This window comes from Felis catus, chromosome D2 (assembly GCF_018350175.1).
Source record: "Felis catus isolate Fca126 chromosome D2, F.catus_Fca126_mat1.0, whole genome shotgun sequence".
Lineage (NCBI taxonomy): Eukaryota > Metazoa > Chordata > Mammalia > Carnivora > Felidae > Felis > Felis catus.
In genome coordinates this window covers 37,855,943-37,878,709 of record NC_058378.1, presented here as the reverse complement: position 1 = coordinate 37,878,709, position 22,767 = coordinate 37,855,943, and the positions used below count along the sequence as shown (strand labels likewise).

General features: G+C 47.1%; 1 long non-coding RNA gene across 1 annotated transcript; it reads right to left on the bottom strand.

Moving 5' to 3' along the window:
- Window positions 1-8,288: 8,288 nt before the first annotated feature.
- Window positions 8,289-21,068, bottom strand: LOC123380810. The gene is made up of 2 exons (XR_006587025.1): window positions 15,983-21,068; window positions 8,289-11,399 (listed from the first exon to the last, which is right to left on the bottom strand). It is a non-coding gene; the product is annotated as an uncharacterized LOC123380810 (long non-coding RNA).
- Window positions 21,069-22,767: the final 1,699 nt, after the last annotated feature.

The following is a 22,767-nucleotide window of genomic DNA, read 5'->3' as shown; positions in this document are numbered from 1 at the left end:
GCCCTAGGAAGGGAGTCAGCCCCCAGCACTTGCCTTTGGTAGAGACTCAAAGGCAGGCAGGGGAGTGAGAAAGCTGTGTGGTGGAAAAGGAAAGGGTCAGGTGTGCTCTGATCAGTCTGTTGGCCTGGGAAGCTGGAGGCAGGCTAACTAGCAGGGAGGCATCCTGCGTGATCAGTTAGGGTGCTTATTCGGCTTTCTGTGGTTGGTTTTACTAAGCTAGATGCCGGGGCAAAAATTACGGAAGCTGGCAGGTATTGACCAACTCTTGACCATTTGGAGCCAACTGTTATAGAGGTTGTCTGGCCTGGTGGCTACAGATTGTGGGTCCAAGTCCTATTTTTATATATGACCTGCTGTTGTCCATTAATACATTCAATCTCATAATGGAATCACCAGCTATTATGATGAGATGCAGTGTGAAGTAAGGACATAGCATCGCCTGTGAGGCGTTTGTGCCAAAAATGTTTCACCTGGATCACATCAAGCCATTAAATCCAGGCACTGGTTTACAGGAAGTTTAGGGAATGAAGAAATAATCAGATCTACGATGAGGAGTATTCCACAAGGTAATCACCTGGTCTCTTCAGTGCGAGGTATAGAAAAAGGTGTGTGTGGTGTGTGTGTGGAGGGGGGGGGAGGGGTAGGGTGCGGGCAGGGTGGATGGATGGAAGAAACTTTTAAATTCAAAGTGTCTTAAGGACATATAACCGACTATAAGAAAAAAAGTTATGAGACATTTGGGAAACTTGAGGTTTGGATATGGACACCGAGTGAAATTATATTAGGGAATGGGTCAAGATGTTGGGGTGCTAGGGCAATGTGTTGTGGCAATGCTGTCTCAATTCTTCAGAGGCACGGTGCCTAGTGTCATTTCCTTTGAAGTGGTTCAGCAAGGTAAAGATGAGGCCACGTGGCAAAATGTAGTTTTAGATCTGGATGGTGAGTCCTGGGTTTTCATCACAGAAAAGTACACTTGTCTGAACTTCTTCCTGTAACGCTTAGAAAAGAGTATTTTGACCTGCTCTCCGTTCTACTTCCTTTAAATAACCACAATTACAATTTATGTCTATACAAGGAAGAAACAGACTTGTGTTCTCCCTTATATGTTTACTTAAATAAAACCATAACCTGGTCGCTTGATTTTTCCCCACCAATACCACGGAGACTTCTCCATATCAAAACATGTGAATCTGCCTCTTCTTTTTATGACAGTATTTATTTGCATGAATGAACCATCATTTATTTAATATTGGTACTTTTTATAAATAGTTTTTCTGATGTTAGACGCATTATCTAATTCTCTCAGAGAGTGAAAGAGGCATGAAAGGAAACAGGCTTGTTGCTTTCCCGAAGACACATAGCCAAGTAAGAGAGAGAACCAGGCTTTGAAGCCAAGTTCATGTTTCTAGAGCCCTTGACACTGTGTTCATAAAACAAGTGCTTCTTCTAGCATCCCCCCCTTTTGGGACTGATTTGTCTTCGGCCTCTCAGAGACTGACCTGTCACCTGGTGTGTAATATGGGGGCATTTGATCAAGAGTCAAAAATACCTCAACTGATTTGTACCTAACAATGGATGCGTCACTTTAAGCACTTATCTCTGATATTTAGTGTCCTTTTTTATAAATGGGCCTGCTACTTCCTTACAACCAATAAAATAATGCCTTTGAAGGATGAGGCACAAGAAGGGACCACCCGGACCACTGCCTGGAAAGCTGAACATCCCTGTCGCTGCCATCAATAGAAGATGTTCCCCACACAGTACACTTCTAATTCAGGTTTCCTGTGACCGCTTCTGGTAGAGTCATCTGTCCGCACCCTAGCTGTAAGGGAGCCCAAGAAAGCAAATGTGGGTTTTTAGCTTGGGGAGGCAGGACCCCCTAACGTGAGGGATTTCCCATATGGAGGAAGGCTATGCAAAACGTGCTGGGCAGGGACACCTGGGTAGCTCAATCAGTTGAGCGACCAACTGGGTCAGGTCATAATCTCACAGCTCGTGGGTTCGAGCCCTGCATTGGTCTCTGTGCTGACAGCTCAGAGCCTGGAGCCCGCTTCAGATTCTGTGACTCCCCCTCTCTCTGCCCCTCCCCCACTTACACTGTGTCTCTCTCAACATTAAAAAAAAAAAGGTGCTGGGCAGCTTCAAACAATAAATGTACAGCATGAGTCTAAATGCCTTAAGATAAGTGTGGTGCATTCGTAACATGTAATATGCAGCCGTTTCATAAGCCCGTTTTGAAGAACATTTAATGGCATGGAAAAATGCTCAAAATATGGTCAATGAAAAGATATAGAAAACCATTCATCGAGGGTGGTCTCGTTATTTTTAAAAAGATGTGTAGGGGAAAAGCCTTGTAATATAGGTGCCCGTGTGGGTCCTCTGAGAAGCAGGTGCCAACATGGGATTAGACATACAAGAGGTTTATTGGGGAAACGCCTGTGAAGGGTAAAAGGGGAGGGAGTTGGCACGCAAAGAAGCCTTCAGCTGGCAGTGGGCCCGACTCCTGTGACAGAAAGAGGGAAGGAAGGACCGAGAAGGAAGAGCCTCAAACTGCAGTGCAATTCTGAGAAAATCTCAACCGGGCCAAAGGCCCCAAGCAAAGCTGCGTTTGGAAGGTGCTAGAAGAGCCCTGCATTTGGCAGGAGGGGGCCGGCATGACTACCTCCGCCTGGATAGCAGCCCAGGGGAAGCAGGGCCTCGGGGCTCGTGGGTGCAACAGCTGAAAGCGGTCAGTCTGGGGAGGAGATCTGCCCACAGCAGGTTCTCTTGAAGGAGAGTGGGTGATGCGTCTTCACGGCCACCACAACGTATTGACGAAATGAGGGGTGGCTTTTGAGCTGGATTCTTCGCACATAAGAAGTATGGAAAGCTACGGTTGTTAAAACTGCCCAAGTAACTCCTTTGCTGCTCTTTGAAATCCCTTACTACTGGGAAATGCCACCAGGCATGCAATGTACATCCAGCACAAATACATGTAACCAAGGTTCGGGTGGAGAACCCAGCACTGCCAGCTCCGGGGGGGGGGGGGGGCCACAGCCCCAAGCGGCCCCCTGGCTGGGCACGTGGAAGCCCCCGAGGAGGGGCCTGTAGCCGCTCTTTACAGCAGCTGCTTCTGTGCTACCCGTCACGCTTTCCCACCCAGGTTTGCGCTTTTCCTCCACTTGCCACTTTTTAAGATGCAGTTTGCAACTTGGTTTTCCTGAAAATCAGCCTTAAAAGAGGATGCAGAAAACACCAATTGTTTTCTTTCCTATCATTCTACAGTTTTGAGCTCTAAGTTTTGGTGCTTTTAGAAAAGTGAGGGTCCGTCATCTGGAAAACCAGCCCATATATGTGGAGAACTTCATTTCTATGATTTGGATGTCAGTCAACTCAGATTTTAAACCCTCCTATCTGCCAAGGGCGTCTTCTATTGGGCGTATTCCACAGTCCCTAAATTTAGTTTCGGCGGATTATAAAGACCCATGGGTATCTCAGGGACCCTTTTGAATAAGCCAGATCCTAAAATGTCAGTACTTAAAGAAAATTGGAGATTATCTGTTCCCAGCCTTATCGGTTCGGAGTGGGGAAACTGAGACTTGCCTGAAGGCTCAGCACCCTTCAGGGGCTTCTGCTGCCACGAAGATGCGCTCTCCCTGCCTCCCCGACATCAGCGTGACTGCAGGGTTAGTAACGTCAGCCTGCGGCCTCGAGGCCAGGGGCTGCCTCCCATCCCTGGTCAGCACTTCTCCCCCGAGACAAAAAGAAGTGGAAGAGAGCAGGGAACCTTGGTAAGGGTGGGTGAGTCTCTCTGGGCTGTAGGATTCTCAACTAGTTGTAAGCTCAACCGTGGGCAGCCGGAGGCGTGACGAGCTATGATGTCCTGAGGCAGGCGGAGGAAAAACAGTAACGGTAATAGCTTGTGGTCCTTACTACGTGCCACCCTTCCCTAGGTGCTCCATATATATTAACTTACAACACTGTTTGCTAGGTACCATTATCCCCATTTACAGATGGGGAAACTGAGGCAGAGAGAAGTTGAAAACTTATGCTTAAGGTCATAAACGTGGCAATGCCAGACTCCATGCTCTTAACTCTTCCCCTAGAATGCCTGCCAGGCAATTGAGAAGGCGTTCATTCTCCTCCCAGATCTGGGCCACCCGGCCTAACCTGGGAGGAGGACCACTGTCTGCAGGAAATGGCAGGCATGCTGACCCAACAAGGCACATAGCTTTGCTAAGGGAAGTGGGAGCCAGAAGGAAGGGGAACCCCCAGAGAACATGGAGCCTCTCCCCCACACTCGGCCAGTCCCAGTGAGGACCGTGGGCTCTGAAGTTATGCTTAGCTGCGGGACATCCTCAGGATAAAAACAGCTGCCTTTCTAGCCTCCTCATGCCCTACCTAGAGGGCATGTGAGCCCTTGGGGCTAATGCCATGGCTGGAGGCTCAAAACAGCCAGCCTTGCCACTGTCCACTTCAACGTAGAGGCAAGATTGGCATCGGCCATTAGGGCAGGACCAGAGAGGGGCTGTGGGACCCTTTACTACACTGTGACCCTAGGGACAGGTGTGGTTCAGTGTGTATTCCTTCGGAGAGGTAGGTTCCCTTGGAATTGTACTTAGCCTTAGCCTTTGCAGCTGAGGGCCACCCCAAAGAAAAGATACCCAGAGAGGCGTTGTCATGGTGAGGAACCTGGTTGGCCCCATGGGAGAATCCTGAGGATGGGACAGAGCATCTGAGTGTACGTGGGATTGCAGCACCAGCTCGTGACATCAGTGGGGATCTGAACCATCGAGAACACCATCCTATTCGCAGGCAAGAGGGTGTCTCACGGTTTGGGGTCAGTGGTCAGCAGCAACACTGTATAGAAGCAGCAGAAGCAATACCAACAAAATACGGCTGCTGGTTCCTGGTGGTTGCCCCAGGGCAGAGGAACAGGCTGGGCAACTCCAGGGAGTCTCTGGCAGCTTAAGAAGTCCCCAGGACAGATCCTGGGCTGGCCTATTAATCTAGAAGGCAGAAGGTCAGGAGTAGGTCTACACGAAAATGATACAAAACGTGCTGTCAATTTGGCCACTGGAGCAGGCAGAATGCTCACACAGACGTAAGATACGCAGTCAGATTCCCTGAGCCCCTGCGGCTGTCCCTGAAGGCGCTACACAGTCCAGCCCTGCAGCAAACCCTGAGGATGAATCCAAAAACATTTTAGGGGGAACGTGATGCCTGGCTTCAAATATCTGCAGGACTATCAGAACCAGGCCCAAGGACAGAAGTTCCCGGAGGGGGGTTACGGCTCAGTTTGGGGAAGAGCTTTCTGGCTACTGCTCCCATTGTGTGGTGTGATGGGGCACTGAGACACCAGGCAGGGCAAGTGACTTGTGGATTGTCTGGGCTCGTGTCCTCGATATTCCTCCCTTACTAACCCGGTCCCGTCCCAGGTTGCAGCTCCCTGCCTGCACGCAGAGCTAGTCTGGGGGTTCCCAAAGGATCCCTCCCCAGATGCTCCTGCATGGCTCTTTGCAGGTGGGCAGCCCCTCACCCTGCACGTGGAGCTCTTCCATCAGCTCTCTGGGCTGCCCAGTCCCTGGGGCAGGACTGCTTCCATTAGCAAACCCAGGAGGAGGCCAAGTTCAAGTTCTCTCTGCACTGACTCTTTGGAATGTATGTTTGGGTCCCTGTAGATGAACCCCGTTGGGAGGAGGTTGAGAATACAGCCTCTGATGGCCGATTTAACACCTACTTATTAAAAATGACAACTGAAACGACTTAACGACGTCTCACTGACACTCCTCTCGGAACTAGAAGAAACAGCAGCACACGTCCGCCAAGACGTAGAATGACAGCTGCTGCCCCAGCTTCCGTAGAAAGCCTGACCAAACTGCTTGGATGTAGTTAGTGGGAATTCTGATCTGGCTTAGGGCATGTGCATTGAGTAAGCAAGCCATTTGAAGTTTCTTGTATGACGTGTTAAGTTCTTCTCCGAGTACAGAAATCTCTTCTAAGTGCCAGACTTTTTCTTTTTCTTTTTTTTTTTTTCTCTTTTTCAAGCCAAGGGAGTCAGCATTAAAAGGGTCTGCCTCACTGTGACCTTGCCAGAGTTACCCAAGTTCTTTGGGTCTCAGTTTTCCCATCTGTAAAGATAGGTTTGGGAAAAGGCATTGTGGAGGATCCCCCTAGGAGAGCAGTCAGCCTCATAAGGAGTCCTCGACCTTGTGGTATTTGGGGAGGAGTCTGTGGCCACGCTGATGCAGGTTGCCCACCCTTTGGATAGGGCAGCTGGCACTAGATGATGCCTCTTGGCCTGGACTAGGATGGGTTGAATTGGGGTCATAGGGAAAGTTGCTCAGAAGTCGACTGCGTCTCAGAGTGTGGTCTGACCAAGCAGAGTTGAGTCTGCCTGTGGCTGTGGTACTCTGGGGCCGGACCTTCCTCCAGTGTCCCCTGTACTTGCCTCCCGAGCATTAGGGCAGGGCCAGCACCCCACTGCCTTCCTCCCCAGACCCTTTTTGCATTAGGGGAAAGGTTTCCACCCTATTGGCTAATTTTCTTCTAAGAGTGGGCTGAGTGAAAGTCTGATTATGACTCCTATACTTTGCGACTTAGACAAAATTTTGTCAAAATAAAACACTTCCCTGCCTAGGTCATACTGACCCATGCTGCATTTTGAGTCAAACATATTCCCCTGAACTCATAACAGTATGGCCTAAGCTTCAATTTGTCATTCTTTTAGACATTGGATTTTTAAATCACAGAGATAATATTTGCTTACTGTGGAGCATTCAACTAACACAGAAGCATATAGCATGAAGGAGGAAAGTCAGTCCCCTTTGTTCCCAGAACCTTTCAGCACATTCCTCTCCCACTGTGATTGTCGTAAGGGTTTGGTGGCTACCTACCTGCCCAGGTCTTTCTCAGTACATTTACTGAGGAATGTAGTACATTTACTGAGGAATATATTGTATTACTTGCTGTTTAAAACACACACACACACACACACACAAACTAAGTTTATGTGAATTCACTGCAGTAAGAAAGAACACTTTGACAATCTTAGCAGTGTCCCAGAAAGGGAAGTTTGGAAGCTGGATAATTTTGAAGCTTTGGATCTAGACTCGGGTGGTTTAAGGCAGACAGGAAACTGATTGAGGTTAGCAAGTTTTAGGATACTATAATTTAGGATCGGTAACACCGAGGAGAGGGTCTTCTAGTGAGTCTTGATAAGTAAATTGTAAGTTGTTTACAACTGACTTGAATAAACTAACTTGCCAGAGTTTCCTTTATTCTCACCGTTTCTGGTGAAACTTTATGTTTCTTTGTGTAAATCCAAGTTTCCATCTGGTATCATACTCCTTCTGCCTGAAGAATTTTCTTTAGTATTTCTCAAAGTATAGGTCTGATGACAATGACTTTTTTTTCAGCTTTGGTGGTAAGAAAAATTCTTTCATATTTAAAAAAAAAATCAAGTGAATTTTATTGTTATGTTTCCTTTGTAGTGATTTTAAAGCCAGCTGCTGTTTATTAATTAAGCTACCTTTGAGGGTGACTTTTCTATTGATTGCATGGCTATAGCTGTTTACAGAGTTCCACACCATACAGTGGAAGTGCCTGGACATAGTTAATTTAAAGCAGATAGTTATTTTTTGTCTGATTTTTTGGTGTCTTTTGTAAGAAATTGAGGTGAAATTCACATAACATAAAACCATTTTAGAATATTAGTTCAGTGGCATTCAGCATATTTAGACTGTGCGCAACCATCACCTCTGTCTAGTTCTAAAAGTGGTCCCCCCTCCCCTGTTCCTGCCACCCCCTGTAAACCACTAATCTGCTTTCCATTTCTATGGATTTACCTATTTTGGATATTTCATATAAGTGAGATGTTACAACATGTAGCATTTTGTTTCTGACTTCACTGGGCATGTTTTCAAGGTTCATCCAGATTGTAACATCTATCGTACTGCCTTCCTTTCGTGGCTGAATGATACTCTCTTGTATGGGTATACCACGTTTTGTTTATCCACTTATTCGTTGATGGAAATTTGGCTCCTTCTTTTGTTTTGTTTCGTTTTCTTTTCTTTTCTCTTCTTTGTCTTGTCTTTTGTCTTTCTTTCTTTCTTTCTTTTTTAGAGAGAGAGAGAACAAGCGAGAGAGAGGCAGAGGGAGAAAGAGAAAATCTTGAGCAGACTCCATGGCTCAGTGCAAAGCCCGACATGGGGCTTGATCCCATGACCCTGGGATTATGACCTGAGCCTGAAATCAAGAGTTGGATGGATGCTCAACTGACTGAGCCACCCAGGCACCCCCAAATTTGATTGTTTCTACATTTTGGCTATTGTGAATATTGTTCCTATAAACATTCTTTTAACATGTTTGAATACCTGGTTTCAATTCTTTTGGGTAGATATCTAAGAGAATGGAATTCCTGGTCATATACGGTAATTCTGCTTAACTTTTTGATGAACTTCACCTTCAATTTTGAAAGATGCTTTCATTGTTATAAAATTCTGGGTTGACGATTTTGGTCTCCCCCCTACCCCCCTTTTAGTACTTTAAAGAAGTCATTCCATTGTCTTCTGAGGTACCTAGGTTTTTTTTGGGGTGTATTGTTTATTGCCTTTAATTTTAGAAAATTCTTGACCATTAGTTCAAATATTTATTCTGCATTCTATTTTGCAAGTCCATTTATTCTAGACTGATATCATCCCACAAATTTTGAATATTCTTTCTGGGTATTTTTTCTTTCACTCATTTCTCTTTGTGTTTCAATTTAGATAATTTCTATTGACCTGTTCTTTGAGCTCGGTGATTCTTTCGTCAGGTGTGTATAGTTTGCTGATCAGCCTGTTAAAGTAATTCTTCATCTCTGACATCATGTTTTTTATATCGAGCATTTCCATTTGACTCTATTTTATAGTTTCCTTGTCTGCTGAAATTCCCCATCTACCTTTTCCTTTGGACCATTTAATAGTTAAACTCTTTGATGGGTCCAAGATCTGGGTCATCTTTGAATAGAGTTGTGTTTATTCTTTATTTTTTGATAATAGATTATTTAACCTTGCTTTGTCTTGACATTTTTTAAATGTTTATTTATTTATTTTTGAGACAGAGAGTGCAGGCAGGGGAGGGGCAGAGAGAAAGGGAGAGAGAGAATCTAAAGCAGGCTCCACGCTGCCCACACAGAGCCTGATGTGGGGCTTGAATTCACAAACTGAGATAATGACCTGAGCCGAAGTTGGGCACTTACCCAACCAAGCCACACAAACACCACCCCCCTTTTTAAGTCTTATTTATTTTGAGAGAGGGGGGAGGGAGGGGCAGAGAGAGAGAGGGAGAGACAGAGAATCCCAAGCAGGCTCCACACTGTCAGCACAGAGCCCAATGCGGGGCTTGAACTTACGAACTGTAAGATCATGACCTGAGCCAAAATCAAGAGTCAGACACGCAGCCCACTAAGCCACCCAGTCAGTTGTCTTGACATTTTAAATTTAATGCTGGACATCATTTTGGAAAACTAGAAGAGACTAAGACATTCAGTATTTATGCCCAGAAATGAGCATGGCTCTTTTGTCAGGTTGTTAGTATAGAGGTGGAATCAATCTAGTCATGAGATGGTTAGTTTTTGATGTTTTTCATGTCATCACTCCAGAGCATCACAGACTTCAAATTCCTTTAGCAGTGGGTGGCTGTTAACTTGTGCTCAAAGTTGGGCCTGGGGGTGTCAAGAGGGTTTTTCTGTGTTCCTGATACACCACCAGCTTTCACAAGTGCACACTTATACCACAGAGAGGGTGTCTCTGCATGCTCTTGCCTCCCCTCCGGCAGTAGACTGTGGTGGCTTATTACTTGCTACTGCTCAGGTTGGGACTGGTAGGGGTTTTCCATCATTCTGGTCATCCTTAGACTTAGGCAGACTCTGTGTGTGCGGGTCTTGGGGCTGGGATTGTTTCAGCACTTCCTCTTCTCATGACAGCTAAATTCTGCCTTGTATTTCTGCAGTTGGGCCTTGGTGGAAAAGTGGTAACAGACCTGTGATTTGTATAGGCATAGCATCTGGAGTTCAAAAAATTTTGCTTTTTTGTTGCTGAATTCCAATAGTTTAGATGTGTCCTAATGTACTGATTACTACTAATCTGTTCCCCTGCTGGCGGTGGACATTTTTGCCGTAAAACCTCCTAAAAATGGTGCAAGTTACTTTATCTACATGTGAGTGCTTTCCTAGGATAGATGCTCAGAATGGAATTTTTGGGTTGAATGGTGTACAGTTTAAAGTTGTGATAAAAACCAACTTCCTTGATTTTTTTTTTTTTTACTTACTACATTGACCTTTCAAATTAGTAAAAAAAAAAATTGTTATTGTAAAAGGTTCAAATAATAAAAAAAGACCTCTGATAAAAAATTATTACATTATCAGTGTTTTGCAGTTGCCAAAAAATTGGGATTGCAGTTTGGAGAGGATTTTGGGGGGCAGATATACTAAGCCTAATATGAAAGCAGTAGACAGAAAAATCGCTGAAGAAGAGGGGGCAGTCTGCGTGATTGGGCCTAGCATAACCTATGGGGCGGGGGGCTCCTGCCACTTCTCCAAGCAATGCTCCCTTACCCTCTGGTGTGAGGATGTGCTGGTCGGGAAATCAGGACGGGGCAGCAGCATTCTGGAGCTTGCTTGGTCAGTGAGCACATGTGGCTGATTCTATTTGCTCTAACAGTGAATTGATGATGACCATATTGGATCTCTTCAGGGCCTACCATGTGCCAGTCAATTTACATGTATTATTTGTATCCTCGCAATGACCTAGAAAAATAACTACTGAAATAATTAATTAATTTTAAGTAGGCTTCATGCCCAACATGGGGCTTGAACTCATGACCTTGTGATTAAGAGTTGCCTGCTCTACTGACTGAGCCAACCAGATGCCCCTAGAAAAATAACTACTTTTGACCCTCACTTAATAAATGAGGAAGCCCAGGATAGAAAGAGAAATAATTTGGCTCTAGATCTCATGACTACAAAGTAGTAAAGCTGGGATTTGAAGTGAGGAGGCTCACCTTCTCTACCCTGCCCTTCACAGACAGATGGGGTAACCAGTACTGTAGGTGCCTTTTCCTTAAACAGGGAGTGGGGATCTATGGTAGGCCCATTTGCATTTGGGAGGCTTCCATTTGGGACCTTGCACCTGAGACAGAGGCCTGTGAGGCCCTTTGCTCGGGCAGTACAGTGACGCTTGCAGACTGCATAGCCCAGTCCAGTGCTGGCTGCTGTGGGGAGATCAGGGAAGGGGAGATCGTGTTCTTTACCTCAGGAGTTTCTAGTTCAACTGTGGAAACAAGACACTCAAACAGAAAATAAAAGGAAGCACTGAATCCTTGGTTATTTTTTTTTGATGTTTTTTGTTTGTTTCCTGACATTTGTCCCATCTCCACATCTGAGTGGGCCATCTGGGCACCAGGCTCCAGGAGGTCAAAGGCAAGCTCCTTTTGTGAGGCAGAGGGAGTGGTGGTGTGAGGGAGCATAGGTAGGCTTCCCAGCCAAGGTGTGTTTGAAATAGGCCTTGACCTATGGGAAGGGCTCAGGTAAGAGCAGTGGGAGTGAGAGGCGGTCCCTGGAGACTATCAGAAGCCGGGTTCCTTCTGTTCAGTCTCTGAGATAGCCTGTCTTCATGTTGGACTGGGTGGACCCAATTCTTCATTATCCCCTGAATCCCCCATTGCTCCTTTCAGTGGAGGGAGAGCTCTAACTCAACTCCAGTTGAAGATGAAGGTTCTTTCAGAGAAGTCCTTCCTCCTTAGGTGGCACCCTGACTGGTTCCTGAGTGGACCCATTTGTTTGCAGTTTCCATTCATTGCTTTCATTCATTTATTCATCGAGCAGCTGTGCATGCTGTGCACGGGGAAGCAAAGGTGAATAAGACATGGTCCCTGTCCCCAGGAGCTCACGGTCTTGTGGGGGACAGGCGTGCCAGGCGGCTGGGCATCGGTGCCTGGGCGCCGTGGTGGAGCTCCGTCCAGGCAGCTCCCTGCCCTCTTGCCTTCCCATGTGACAAGAGTTTTGTGTGTGGTGGCACTCCGTGGGGCTTAGAGTGCTTTGTCCCTTTCCTCAGCTGAATGTGGAGGATCGTTCCACCTCTGGCATTTTCCTGCTGTCCTCTTTATGCTGGACATGGGACAAGGCTCCGAAGGCCAAGGTGGCTTGTACCTGTGCATCTGGCACTAGAGGGTCTGCCACAAGCAGAGCATGGCGGTGGGGAACTCCTGGAACAAGGAGCCAGTGTGGCAGGAGGCAAGTGTTGGGGCTCTTCACTGCAGAGAGAGTCCTTCATGGCCAGCGCCATTTGAGGCGGTGGGTGCTGTGGAACTGGGAGAGCGCAGAGTGGGGTGCAGAGCGCAGAGTGATGGTGGATTGCTTGGCTGGGGAAAGGGATTCCTTGTGAGTTGGGTTAAGTCTTGGTCAAAACATAGTCAGCCATACTTAACATGAATCACCTTGAGAAATATATTTAATGCAACATCTTCCTTTTCTCTCTCTCTCTCTTTTTTTTTTTTTTTGACATCTTCCTTTTAAGATAAGAACTCAAGAGGCTAAGAGCCCCAGGGCCCATGCTTAACCCCAACAGATACCCTTTACAGAAAGCTGAGGTCAAATTCCTCACTCAAAAATGTGCCAATATACTTTAACAGAGAGCAGCTGTAGGATTTGGAAGACATCACATGTGTAGCACCGGTATAGAGCAGGAAGATCGTTTAGATGCCAGCATCTGGTAGTGAGTCTTGGGTTTATTTCTCGTTTTGTTTTGTTTTGTTTTTGGTGTGCAAGCAGTATTCTAATGACAAAACTGGATTGGCCATAAGGAAATGTTTTCTAATAGAAATGATTGAAAATGGGGTAGGGGTTTTCGAGAGGTACTGAGCTTTTTGTCCTTATAGAGATTTAGATGGGAGTTCCAATGCTGGATGTGTAGGGAAATGACTACATTTCTCTGAGCTTCCCCAACCAAACAGGTTTAAAATTAAAACACTATATACAACCTTGAGAGGATACTCATTTTACCACTATTAGAAAGGATTCCCTTTTTAGGATTATGTGCTGGAAGAGAACATGTTAATCAACCTCTGTTGAGGCAATGCATTCTCTACCTGATACATGGAGTGCTTCTTCTAGGAGTTACTTCTGAAAATAACCAAGCAGGAATATTTGCCCATTTTGTAAAGTAATATCACTATCAAATAATATTTATGAATGAAAAGTGCTGTGCTTGCTGTTATACAGAAAGGAAAATCTGCTTTCTAGAAACTTGTGTTCTAAAACAAACCCTTTTCAAGATTGAGAAGTGTCATTTTTTTTTTCAGGTTCAAATGTGTACCAGAAAGCTAAGTTTCTGAAGGATAGAGCATGTGCTGGTAGCTGTGGGTCGAGTGTTCAGAGCTTCCCCATCCCAGGTCTCTCTTCTCCTCCCCACTGACTGCCGGGAATGTGGGCTTGCCGAGCTGGGATTTGCAGGTTGTAGTGGGCCAGGGGAGTGGTGTCACTCATTACCTCTGGTCTGACCCTGCTCTGTGGCCCTGGTACTGCATCATCCCATTGACTTATTGGTGGAGAGCTGACAGTGTGCCAGGTTCTCTTCTGAGTGCTCAGGATGGAAGGGCCCTGCCCTGAAGATCCTGACAACTATCTGGTTGGTGTTGGCAATAAGGGAGGGCCCATCACCTTCATACACAGAACGGTGGTGGGCACTCAGCTGCTGCATAGTATTTTTCTCTTGGGCTTGTGGAAGAGTATCTAAAGATAAAGCTTCCCTTTGGGCTGTCCAATCAGGAGATCAGGAGGAATGTAGGAAAACAACCGGATGCATAACTGAATGCATCTGCCTTTCTCCTTTAGGTCTGAGACCCTGCATCAGGAGCTAAATAGGGGCTCTGCCCAGACCCAGGTCCCGGAGCAGGGTATGGAGTCACTGGCGTTTGTGTACAAGAGTCTGGGGACCTATCTGGGTAAGACCCATCAAGGACAAGGAGAATCATAATGGAAATGGGGTGGTTTTTTGTGAACAGAGTTCAGACATCCCCAGCAGTGCACCTAGGTCCTAAATAGTCAGTGAAAGAAGCTTCAGCCAGAGAAGGCATTGTCTGGGTACCATCATGAAGAGCAATGTCTGTGAGCCTGAGGTCCACGGTGGGCAGGAGACTTTAAGATGGGTAGATGGGTTGTCTTGGGGCTTGGGATTGGGAAGTCTTTTAGCTTTCTTTTGCTTCTTACAAAAAGTCACTTGAGGCACCCAGTGTACCTTCACTGAGGGGTATCTAAGCTCTGGGCTATATGCTGGCATGGGAGGAGCTAGGAATACAAAGATGAACAAGGCATAGTCTCTTCCCTAACTCCTTGGGTGAGGCAGATGTTACAAAACACGCAGAAATCACTAGCAGCATGAACAAAGCCCCGTGGAAGAGAAACTTCCAGGGAAAGTCTAACAAAGCTTCACAGAAGAAGTGACATTTGAGCTAAAACATGAAGAGTCAGATTTGGCCACTCAGAGCAGTGGAGGTGGGCCACCGGAGCGCCTGGTAGACAGAGCTAGTAGCGTGGAGGGGCGGCCTGTGTTTTACAGTCAGGCCCACAGAGCTGGAACCAAGGGCCCAGGAGACAGGGGAGAGGATGAAACCAGACACAGGATGTGATTCAGAAGTATATTCCATAGGAGATCATTTGGGAAGCTGTTGCAAATTTAAAATGAACATGGTGGCATCAGATTTTGGGAGGAGGAGTATTTCCCAATGGATTGGAGGTGAGGGACGTTGGGTCAGAGGAAGGAACTGGTTAAGAAGGTACTGGTAAGACCTGCATAAATTGAGTGTTCCTAACGATGACACCTGAGGGCTGAACTTGTTTAGATGTGAAATTTCTTGTGGATTCAAGGTGGCTAGCAAATTTTCCTCCCTCCCTGGTTTCCTGGCAGTCCTCTTTCTCACCTATTTTCTCCCCCACCCCCCTTTTTTTTAATATTTATTTTGAGAAAGAGAGAGTATAAGCAGGGGAGGGCCAAAGAGAAAGGGAGAGAAAGCAGGCTCTGCACTGTCGGCGTGGAGCCTGATGTGGGGCTCGGGCATAAGATCATGACCTGAACGAAATCAAGAGTCAGACACTTAACCGACTGAGCCACCCCGGCGCCCCTTTCCTTTATTTTTTTCGTAATATTTCCTGATATATAAGCATTAAAAAAACTTCCTCTGAAAACTTCTTCTCACTTAAACTGATAGTATTTTTACTTTCAAAATAGTTGCTCATTGTATTCTTGATTTTGTTTATTGTTTTAGGAAAGACTTTAAGTCTTCCATTTCATAATTGTCATTTATCTTGTTTTGATGATGCTGGAACTTCAATTACTTATGACGAGGTCTGTGACTGTGGCCTGTAAAGATTTCTACATTTTGGAACGTCTGATTTTCTCTGTGGTTTGATATAGTTCTTTTATTTTTATTTAATTAATTATTTTTTATAAATATGGATTTTTTTTAACCTTTATTCATTTTTGATAGATACAGACAGAGCACAAGTGGGGTAGGGGCAGACAGAGAGGGAGAAACAGAATTGGAAGAGGCTCCAGGCTCAGAGCTGTCAGCAGAGCCCAATGCAGGGATTGAACTCACAATGCATGAGATCATGACCTGAGCTGAAGTCGGACGCTCGACCGACTGAGTCACGCAGGCACCCCTGATATTATACTTCTTTTAAAAAAAATTGTGTGCATATGGTAAAAACCCAAACATTATGAAGAATATCCAGTTAAAGTAAGCTTCCCTCGGTTCCATGTGGTACCCAGCCCCACTCCTGTCCCCATCGCCAGAGACAGCCATGGCACCAGAACTGGTTACATTTCCAGGGAGTTCTTCCAGAGAGTACATGCAAAGAGCAACAAGCAGCCATGTGCCCTGGTTTTTTGGTTTGTTTGTTTTTTTGTTACTTAACTGTTGATTTTGTTTTGTTTGTTTCCTGACATTTGTCCCGTCTCCACACCTGAGTGGGCCATCTGGGCACCAGGCTCCAGGAGGTCAAAGGCAAGCTCCTTTTGTGAGGCAGAGGGAGTGGTGGTGTGAGGGAGCATAGGTAGGCTTCCCAGCCAAGGTATGTTTGAAATAGGCCTTGACCTATGGGAAGGGCTCAGGTAAGAGCAGTGGGAGTGAGAGGCGGTCCCTGGAGACTATCAGAAGCCGGGTTCCTTCTGTTCAGTCTCTGAGATAGCCTGTCTTCATGTTGGGCTGGGTGGACCCAATTCTTCATTATCCCCTGAGCCCCATTGCCCCTTTCAGTGGAGGGAGAGCTCTAACTCAACTCCAGTTGAAGATGAAGGTTCTTTCAGAGAAGTCCTTCCTCCTTAGGTGGCACCCTGACTGGTTCCTGAGTGGACCCATTTGTTTGCAGTTTCCATTCATTGCTTTCATTCATTTATTCATCGAGCAGCTGTGCATGCTGTGCACGGGGAAGCAAAGGTGAATAAGACATGGTCCCTGTCCCCAGGAGCTCACGGTCTTGTGGGGGACAGGCGTGCCAGGCGGCTGTGCATCGGTGCCTGGGTGCCGTGGTGGAGCTCCGTCCAGGCAGCTCCCTGCCCTCTTGCCTTCTCCATGTGACAAGAGTTTTGTGTGTGGTGGCACTCCGTGGGGCTTAGAATGCTTTGTCCCTTTCCTCAGCTTAATGTGGAGGATCGTTCCACCTCTGGCATTTTCCTGCTGTCCTCTTTATGCTGGACATGGGACAAGGCCCCGAAGGCCAAGGTGGCTTGTACCTGTGCATCTGGCACTAGAGGGTCTGCCACAAGCAGAGCATGGCGGTGGGGAACTCCTGGAACAAGGAGCCAGTGTGGCAGGAGGCAAGTGTTGGGGCCCTTCACTGCAGAGAGAGTCCTTCATGGCCAGCGCCATTTGAGGCGGTGGGTGCTGTGGAACTGGGAGAGCGCAGAGTGGGGTGCAGAGCGCAGAGTGATGGTGGATTGCTTGGCTGGGGAAAGGGATTCCTTGTGAGTTGGGTAAGTCATGGTCAGATGCACCCCTTTGAGACAGGCCTGTCTGCCCTGATGCCCTAGGGGAGGAGTCTCCCAAGGGCTCACAAGTCTTAGTGGTTTGTGTCTTTTCTTCAGTTTCTAAAAGTCACTTCAGGAACCTCCAAAGGACAAGAACTACAAATGGGGATGCTGACTGTGGTGACAGGAAATTACGTCCGTCTGACTGAGCCACCAGTAAAAGTCTTCCCAGGGGAGCTGCTACTTCCTGGGTGTGGGCAGCTCTGGTGGGAAGGGTGTGCTGTGCTGACAGGGCCCCCAGGCGAGGGTCAGTGAGGGCAGAACAGTGCCAGTGGAAGGTTAGGAAGGAGCAGAGTGGGTAAGGATGGTGGGACTGTGGGGTGTAGGAGGGAGAACGCAGGATAATTAATGGTTGACAGACAGAAATGTGGCTTTTTTCCTAGAAATGAGTCTAAGGAGTTCACAGTGGTGAGGGGGCTTCCACAGACTGGTGTTGTAGAAAAGCTCAGGCCAGGTTAGAGTTGATATTTAAGTTTGTTTCAGAACTCGGAAATACTGTCTCCTTCCCTCCCCAGTTTCCTTCCTTTTGGCCTCACTCTCAGTAAACACTGTTTGGAAAGAGGCCGGGGTGTGCTGTGTGGCTGGGAGGGGCCGCTCCAAGGGCAATCACTCAGAGACTCAGTAGTCGGTGAGGGCCGTGGGACCCTGGCCAACAGTGTCTGGAATAGGGAGAGGCCCTGAACCCAAGCCAACAGGCCGGACTGCACTTGAGCCCACAGGCCCCTCCTGTCTCTCCAGGCACAGAGCATCATCATCTCAGTGATGGCCCAGTATCATGGCAGCCAAAGTGGATCAGGGGAGGAGAAAGCTACAGGAGAGAAAGTTACAGCAGGTGCTGTCAAACAGCTGGGGTAATTTGTAGAGAGTGGTGGGGACATGTGGGTCAGGAGAAGGGGTAGTGCTTTCAGTGTGATGGCTGTTCTAGGGTCTCCAGCTGGACTGCTGGCCCTGTAGCTGTGGGCCACAGCTGTAGAGTGTGGCCCTGTAGCTGTAGAGTTCAGAGCCTCCCACCTCCGGTCTCCCTTGCCTTCTCCCACCTGCCTGCCTTGAATGTGTGGTCAGAAGAGTTGGGGATTTGCTGGTTATTATACTGGGCCAGGGGAGTGGCCTAATTCATCATCCAGTGAACTTTTTCATGGGCCCTGACAGGTGCCGTATTCTTTTCTGAGTGCTCAAGATACAAAGATATTGAATCAGGCATGGGCCCTGCCCTTGAAATGCTGACAACCTTCTGGTGATGCTGATGCCAGAAGGGTCCCTCACCTTCCACATAAGTCATGGGGAACACTCAGCCTCTGTCGGGACTCTGGGATGTGCACCTCATTTAACAATGGACTTCCAGCAAAACAGAGTCCTTGACTGATCCAGCCTCCCCTCCAGTCTTTCGACCGCCCCACCACCCCTGGGCTTTTCAGTGTCTGGGTGATTTAGTAGATCTTCATTGGTCATTTTTGATCACATGTGGCTTTATCCCCTCTTAATGGACTTCAAAATGTGATCCTGACACACCCCTCCCCAATTCTCTACATCAGCCATGCTCTGGTGGACAGTCAAGTGACAATCATCCAATCAGAGATCATCTGTCTTGGAAATTAGTCACAGTTTTTAAAACAAACCAACTTCTCGGGTGCTTTCTCTCCAATATTGTTGGTGCATTATCAGAGAAATGAAGCGAGTTTTAATAATGCAAATATTGGCTGTAAGAAAGAGAGAAGCAAAATAGTGAATTGGAAAGAGTAGGAGCCCGGGAATCAGTGGACCTGTGTTCTACTCAATTCTGGCATGTGCTGATTCACACGCCTTTGTAATCGAGCATCATTTTCTTCATCCATAAGCTTGAGGTTGCAAACAAATATATGTATTACTTATGGACTCAGTGTAGTTTAAGATAATGCATGGGAATTATCAGGGATTTAATGGTTTTGCTGTAAGGGAGGAAAGAACAAGATAGGGGAGGGGCACACAGTTCTTGGGCGTCATTCTGCTGCTAACAGGAACAGTATCATACAACAGGGGTGGCTTGTAGCTGAAAGGAGTGGAGAAAAAAAATACAAGACAAGGGGCAAATTGTTCCCTTAAGCATTATTACCTCTGAACTCATCTTTAGAAGGGTTTTATCTGTGGGACCCCTGTGAGCCCTGGCTTGTGGGTGGGTCCTGTACAGAGATATTTCATTTGCTTATGCCAGGTAGCCAAAGGATATCACCAGCTCAGCATCAATTTTTTTAGTTCCCCAAATATGAGTGGAGTGTATATTTAAACCCAGAAGCCTATGAGGCCTAGACATTGGTTAAGAATTCTCTGGGGAGACTTTTCTACCCAGAACTCAGACTCCGATAGACAGATTCCCTTGTCTTCCTGTGTGAACTTTTCTAATGTTCACTTTATCTGAGAGTTAAGTATTGCTTCTAGAAAGTTCCAACTTCGTCTGTGTGAGGAGTGTCTTACTTCCAATACCCCCTAACAAGGTCACAGTCTCTGCTCTGTGTGTGGGCATTGAAGACCAAGTCTGTGAAACATGGTCCCACACTCCCACACCCTCCTGCCTTAGGCAGCAACAGCAGCTGCTTATGGAGTTCCGTTCTCTTGCTGTTCTGGCCCAGGGGAGTTTCCCTTACCTTCTGGCAAGCTCCACTATGCATTAAAATTCTCTTTGACAAGTTGTACCTAGTATTTTCTAGGTGTTTTGCTGCAGGAAGCCTTTCAGGTTATCCTGGTCTGCCCCGATGCCAGAACAGAAGCCCCATAGACATCAATCATATTTAACCTTCTTGAAAAAAGATCTGAACCAGCAAAGTAACATAGTAGGACTTGCTAAAGTTAGGTAGGGGGTATATGGGCATTCATCCTCAGTATTGTTCAGTTTGCTGAAATATTTCATGATCAGGGAACAAAGAGGTCTTTCTTGCTATCTAAGGTCCTTTCCATTTCCAGTTGGAAGGAGCTTTAAGTGTGAGCAAGTGTCTTCCTGCAGCGAGGAGGGTTGGATTCTTCCACGTGAGAACTTTGCAGGGGTCATGACAAGAAGCTTAGCTTCAGGGATACTGGCAGTTGAAGTTACAGGCAAAGCCCCTGGGGTTCGAACCCCACCCCTTATCTCAGGTTTTGGGAGCGTGAGCTTATTCGGTACTTGGCGCAAATGGGAATGGGAGCCCCATTCCATCCGCAGAGAAGTGCCCAGCCTTCCTGCTGCACGGGCCACTGGTCTGTCAGTATGGGGCTCCGCCAGGGAGGGACTGCACGCCCTCATCACATTCGAAGCCTCAGCATCACATCATGGCGGGGCAGCTGAGCAGGAACAAGTGGCAAAATTAACTTGATTGCCGCTTCTTCCTTTTTCTGATATTTCCTGTCTTCACTTTATTCGTGGCAGGCAAAGAAAACTGGAGAGCAAAAGGCAGCCAAGGAGACACAGAGTAATGATAGCTCACACAGAGCATCTTTGGGGATACGACCATCTCTGAGGTATGTTCTGAAGGTGTGCAGTGAATGCTTTTTTCTTAATAGTGTGAGACGTGCTGCTTGATTGCTAAGAGGGAAATTGAGCCCATGGATTTCAGATGGCCCTCAACAGTGGCCGTTTTGATCCGAGTTCCCTAAAGTCAATGTGTTCCATTTGAAATATGTATTGTACACATTCACATAGAATGCTCAAGAAAAGGCATAGTGAAGCAAGGAAAGTGAAACACACACACACTTTGGTGATAGAAGTTAGGGGGAAAAAAGCATCACCTATTCATTTTAAGGCACTGCAAAAATAGCTCTAGTCAAGCTTGCTACCAAGAAGACATCTTCAGGTTCGAATTTGGGAGTTTACATGTACTTGACTGTCTTCGGGTTGTTGCCTAATTCCTCCCCGGACCTGGTGGCTCCTTCCGTCAGCCCACCTCTACTTGTTTCCCCTTCTTTAGTTTCTTTCTTTCTTTCTTCTTTTTTTTAATGTTTATTTATTTTTGAGAGAGTGAGAAGGGGGGGGGACGGGGAGGGGCGGAGAGAGGGGGAGACACAGAACTCGAAGCAGGCTCCAGGCTCTGTCTGCACTGTCAGCACAGAGCCCGATGTGGGGCTCCAACTCATGCACCGAACCGCGAGATCATGACCTGAGCCGAAGTTGGACGCTCAGCCGACTGAGCCACCCAGGCGCCCCTCCCCTTCTTTAGTTTCTGCCACTTGCTTCTTGGTGAAGCCATTCCAAATGGAGAGAAGAGCACAAGAGGAGTCAGGCAAGTGAGACCATGGAGATTATACCACCGTCGTAGGGGACATGGTCCCTGCTTTAACCCGGCTGCCACGGGGAAGGCTGCTTCCTCCTCCTCCTAGCTGAGGTTTTACGGGTTAAAGAGGATTCGCCCAATACCAGGCGCTTCTTATTAGATGAATGAAGCCTTTTCTCTCTCAGGGCCAGGTCTTTTCCCCACTTAGGCAAACCCCTCAACCTTTTGGGATTCAGATCCAGTATCCCTGCCTCCAGAATCCAGGAGCGTGGCCTAACTGTCCCTCCACTCCTAGGGATTTCTCCATCCTGTGAACTCCTCTCATTGTCTTTACCACCCATATTACTCAAGGACCCTTGACCAGAGTATAGTTGTGGGCTCTGGGAACGTTGTTCTCGTCAGACAAGTCTGCCTTCGGAACACATGTGGAGTTGGGGAGAAGTAGAGGGGTATCCCCATGGTAAAGGTATCCACAAGTCCGTGGGGTCAACAGGGTGACTCGAGGTCACCTGTGGTAAAGGTATCCATAAGTCAGTGGAGTCAACAGGGAGACTTTCTGGGAATCAACAGGGTGACCGATGTCACAGCCCCCACTTCTGGCTTGCTCATTCTATGCCCCACAGACCCTGCCTTACTCAACTGGTTTCCCCTCTGTCTCTTCTCTCTTGAGAGCCTACATTCAATTATGCAAAGGGAGGGAACACTTCATCTCTTACACCCTTCGACACCCAACACAGGGCTGGTGTGCCAGAGGCTACCGACAAGGACGTGTTAAATGAATGAATAAATGGATGCCCTGATTACCTAATGAGACTTCTCCATTCCTTACTTCCTAGGGGGTCAGATATCCATCTCAAAGACCACAGGTCCTCCATCATCTGAAGTCTAAACGTCTAAAATGTTCCTTCTATTTCCCCCCCTCAGATCTGCCCCCGTTCTTGATCTTTGCATTCCCCTTCCTGGTACAGCCCTTCTCTAGCTAACACTCAGCAGAAGCTTTAGTCATCTTGGAATGCTTTCCCTCTTGGTCCCTAAACCACCACAGCCCATCAAGGTGGCTGTTTCCCTTTACTCCCTTCCACACAGCCACCAGCCCTTGTTCCCCAAACCTGGACTCTTATAATAAAACTTCCCCTGCTTTATTGCCTTAAAACAGCTGGGCCGGTCTTCCTAAAACATTTTATTCAGATCACTCAGGGACATGTAACAACAATGTCCATGGCTCCTGTAGCCAGTGAAATATCAAGTCAGGTCCCATGGTCTGCACTCAAGTTCTCCGCAGGCTGCCTTCCTTGTCTCTCCGCCTGTGCTTTGCAAAGTTCCTGTCCAGCTGGATGGGTCTGCCCCTGGCTCCCGAGCAGCTAGCTCTCTTGCATTCTTAAATCTCTGTTCATCCTGCCACACAGGCCTTTGCAAATCCTGCCTGTCCTTCGAGGTCCACCAAACTCAAATCCCATCTCATAAGCACCTTCACCAGCCACTTGCAAGACCACAGGCTATTTACCCTG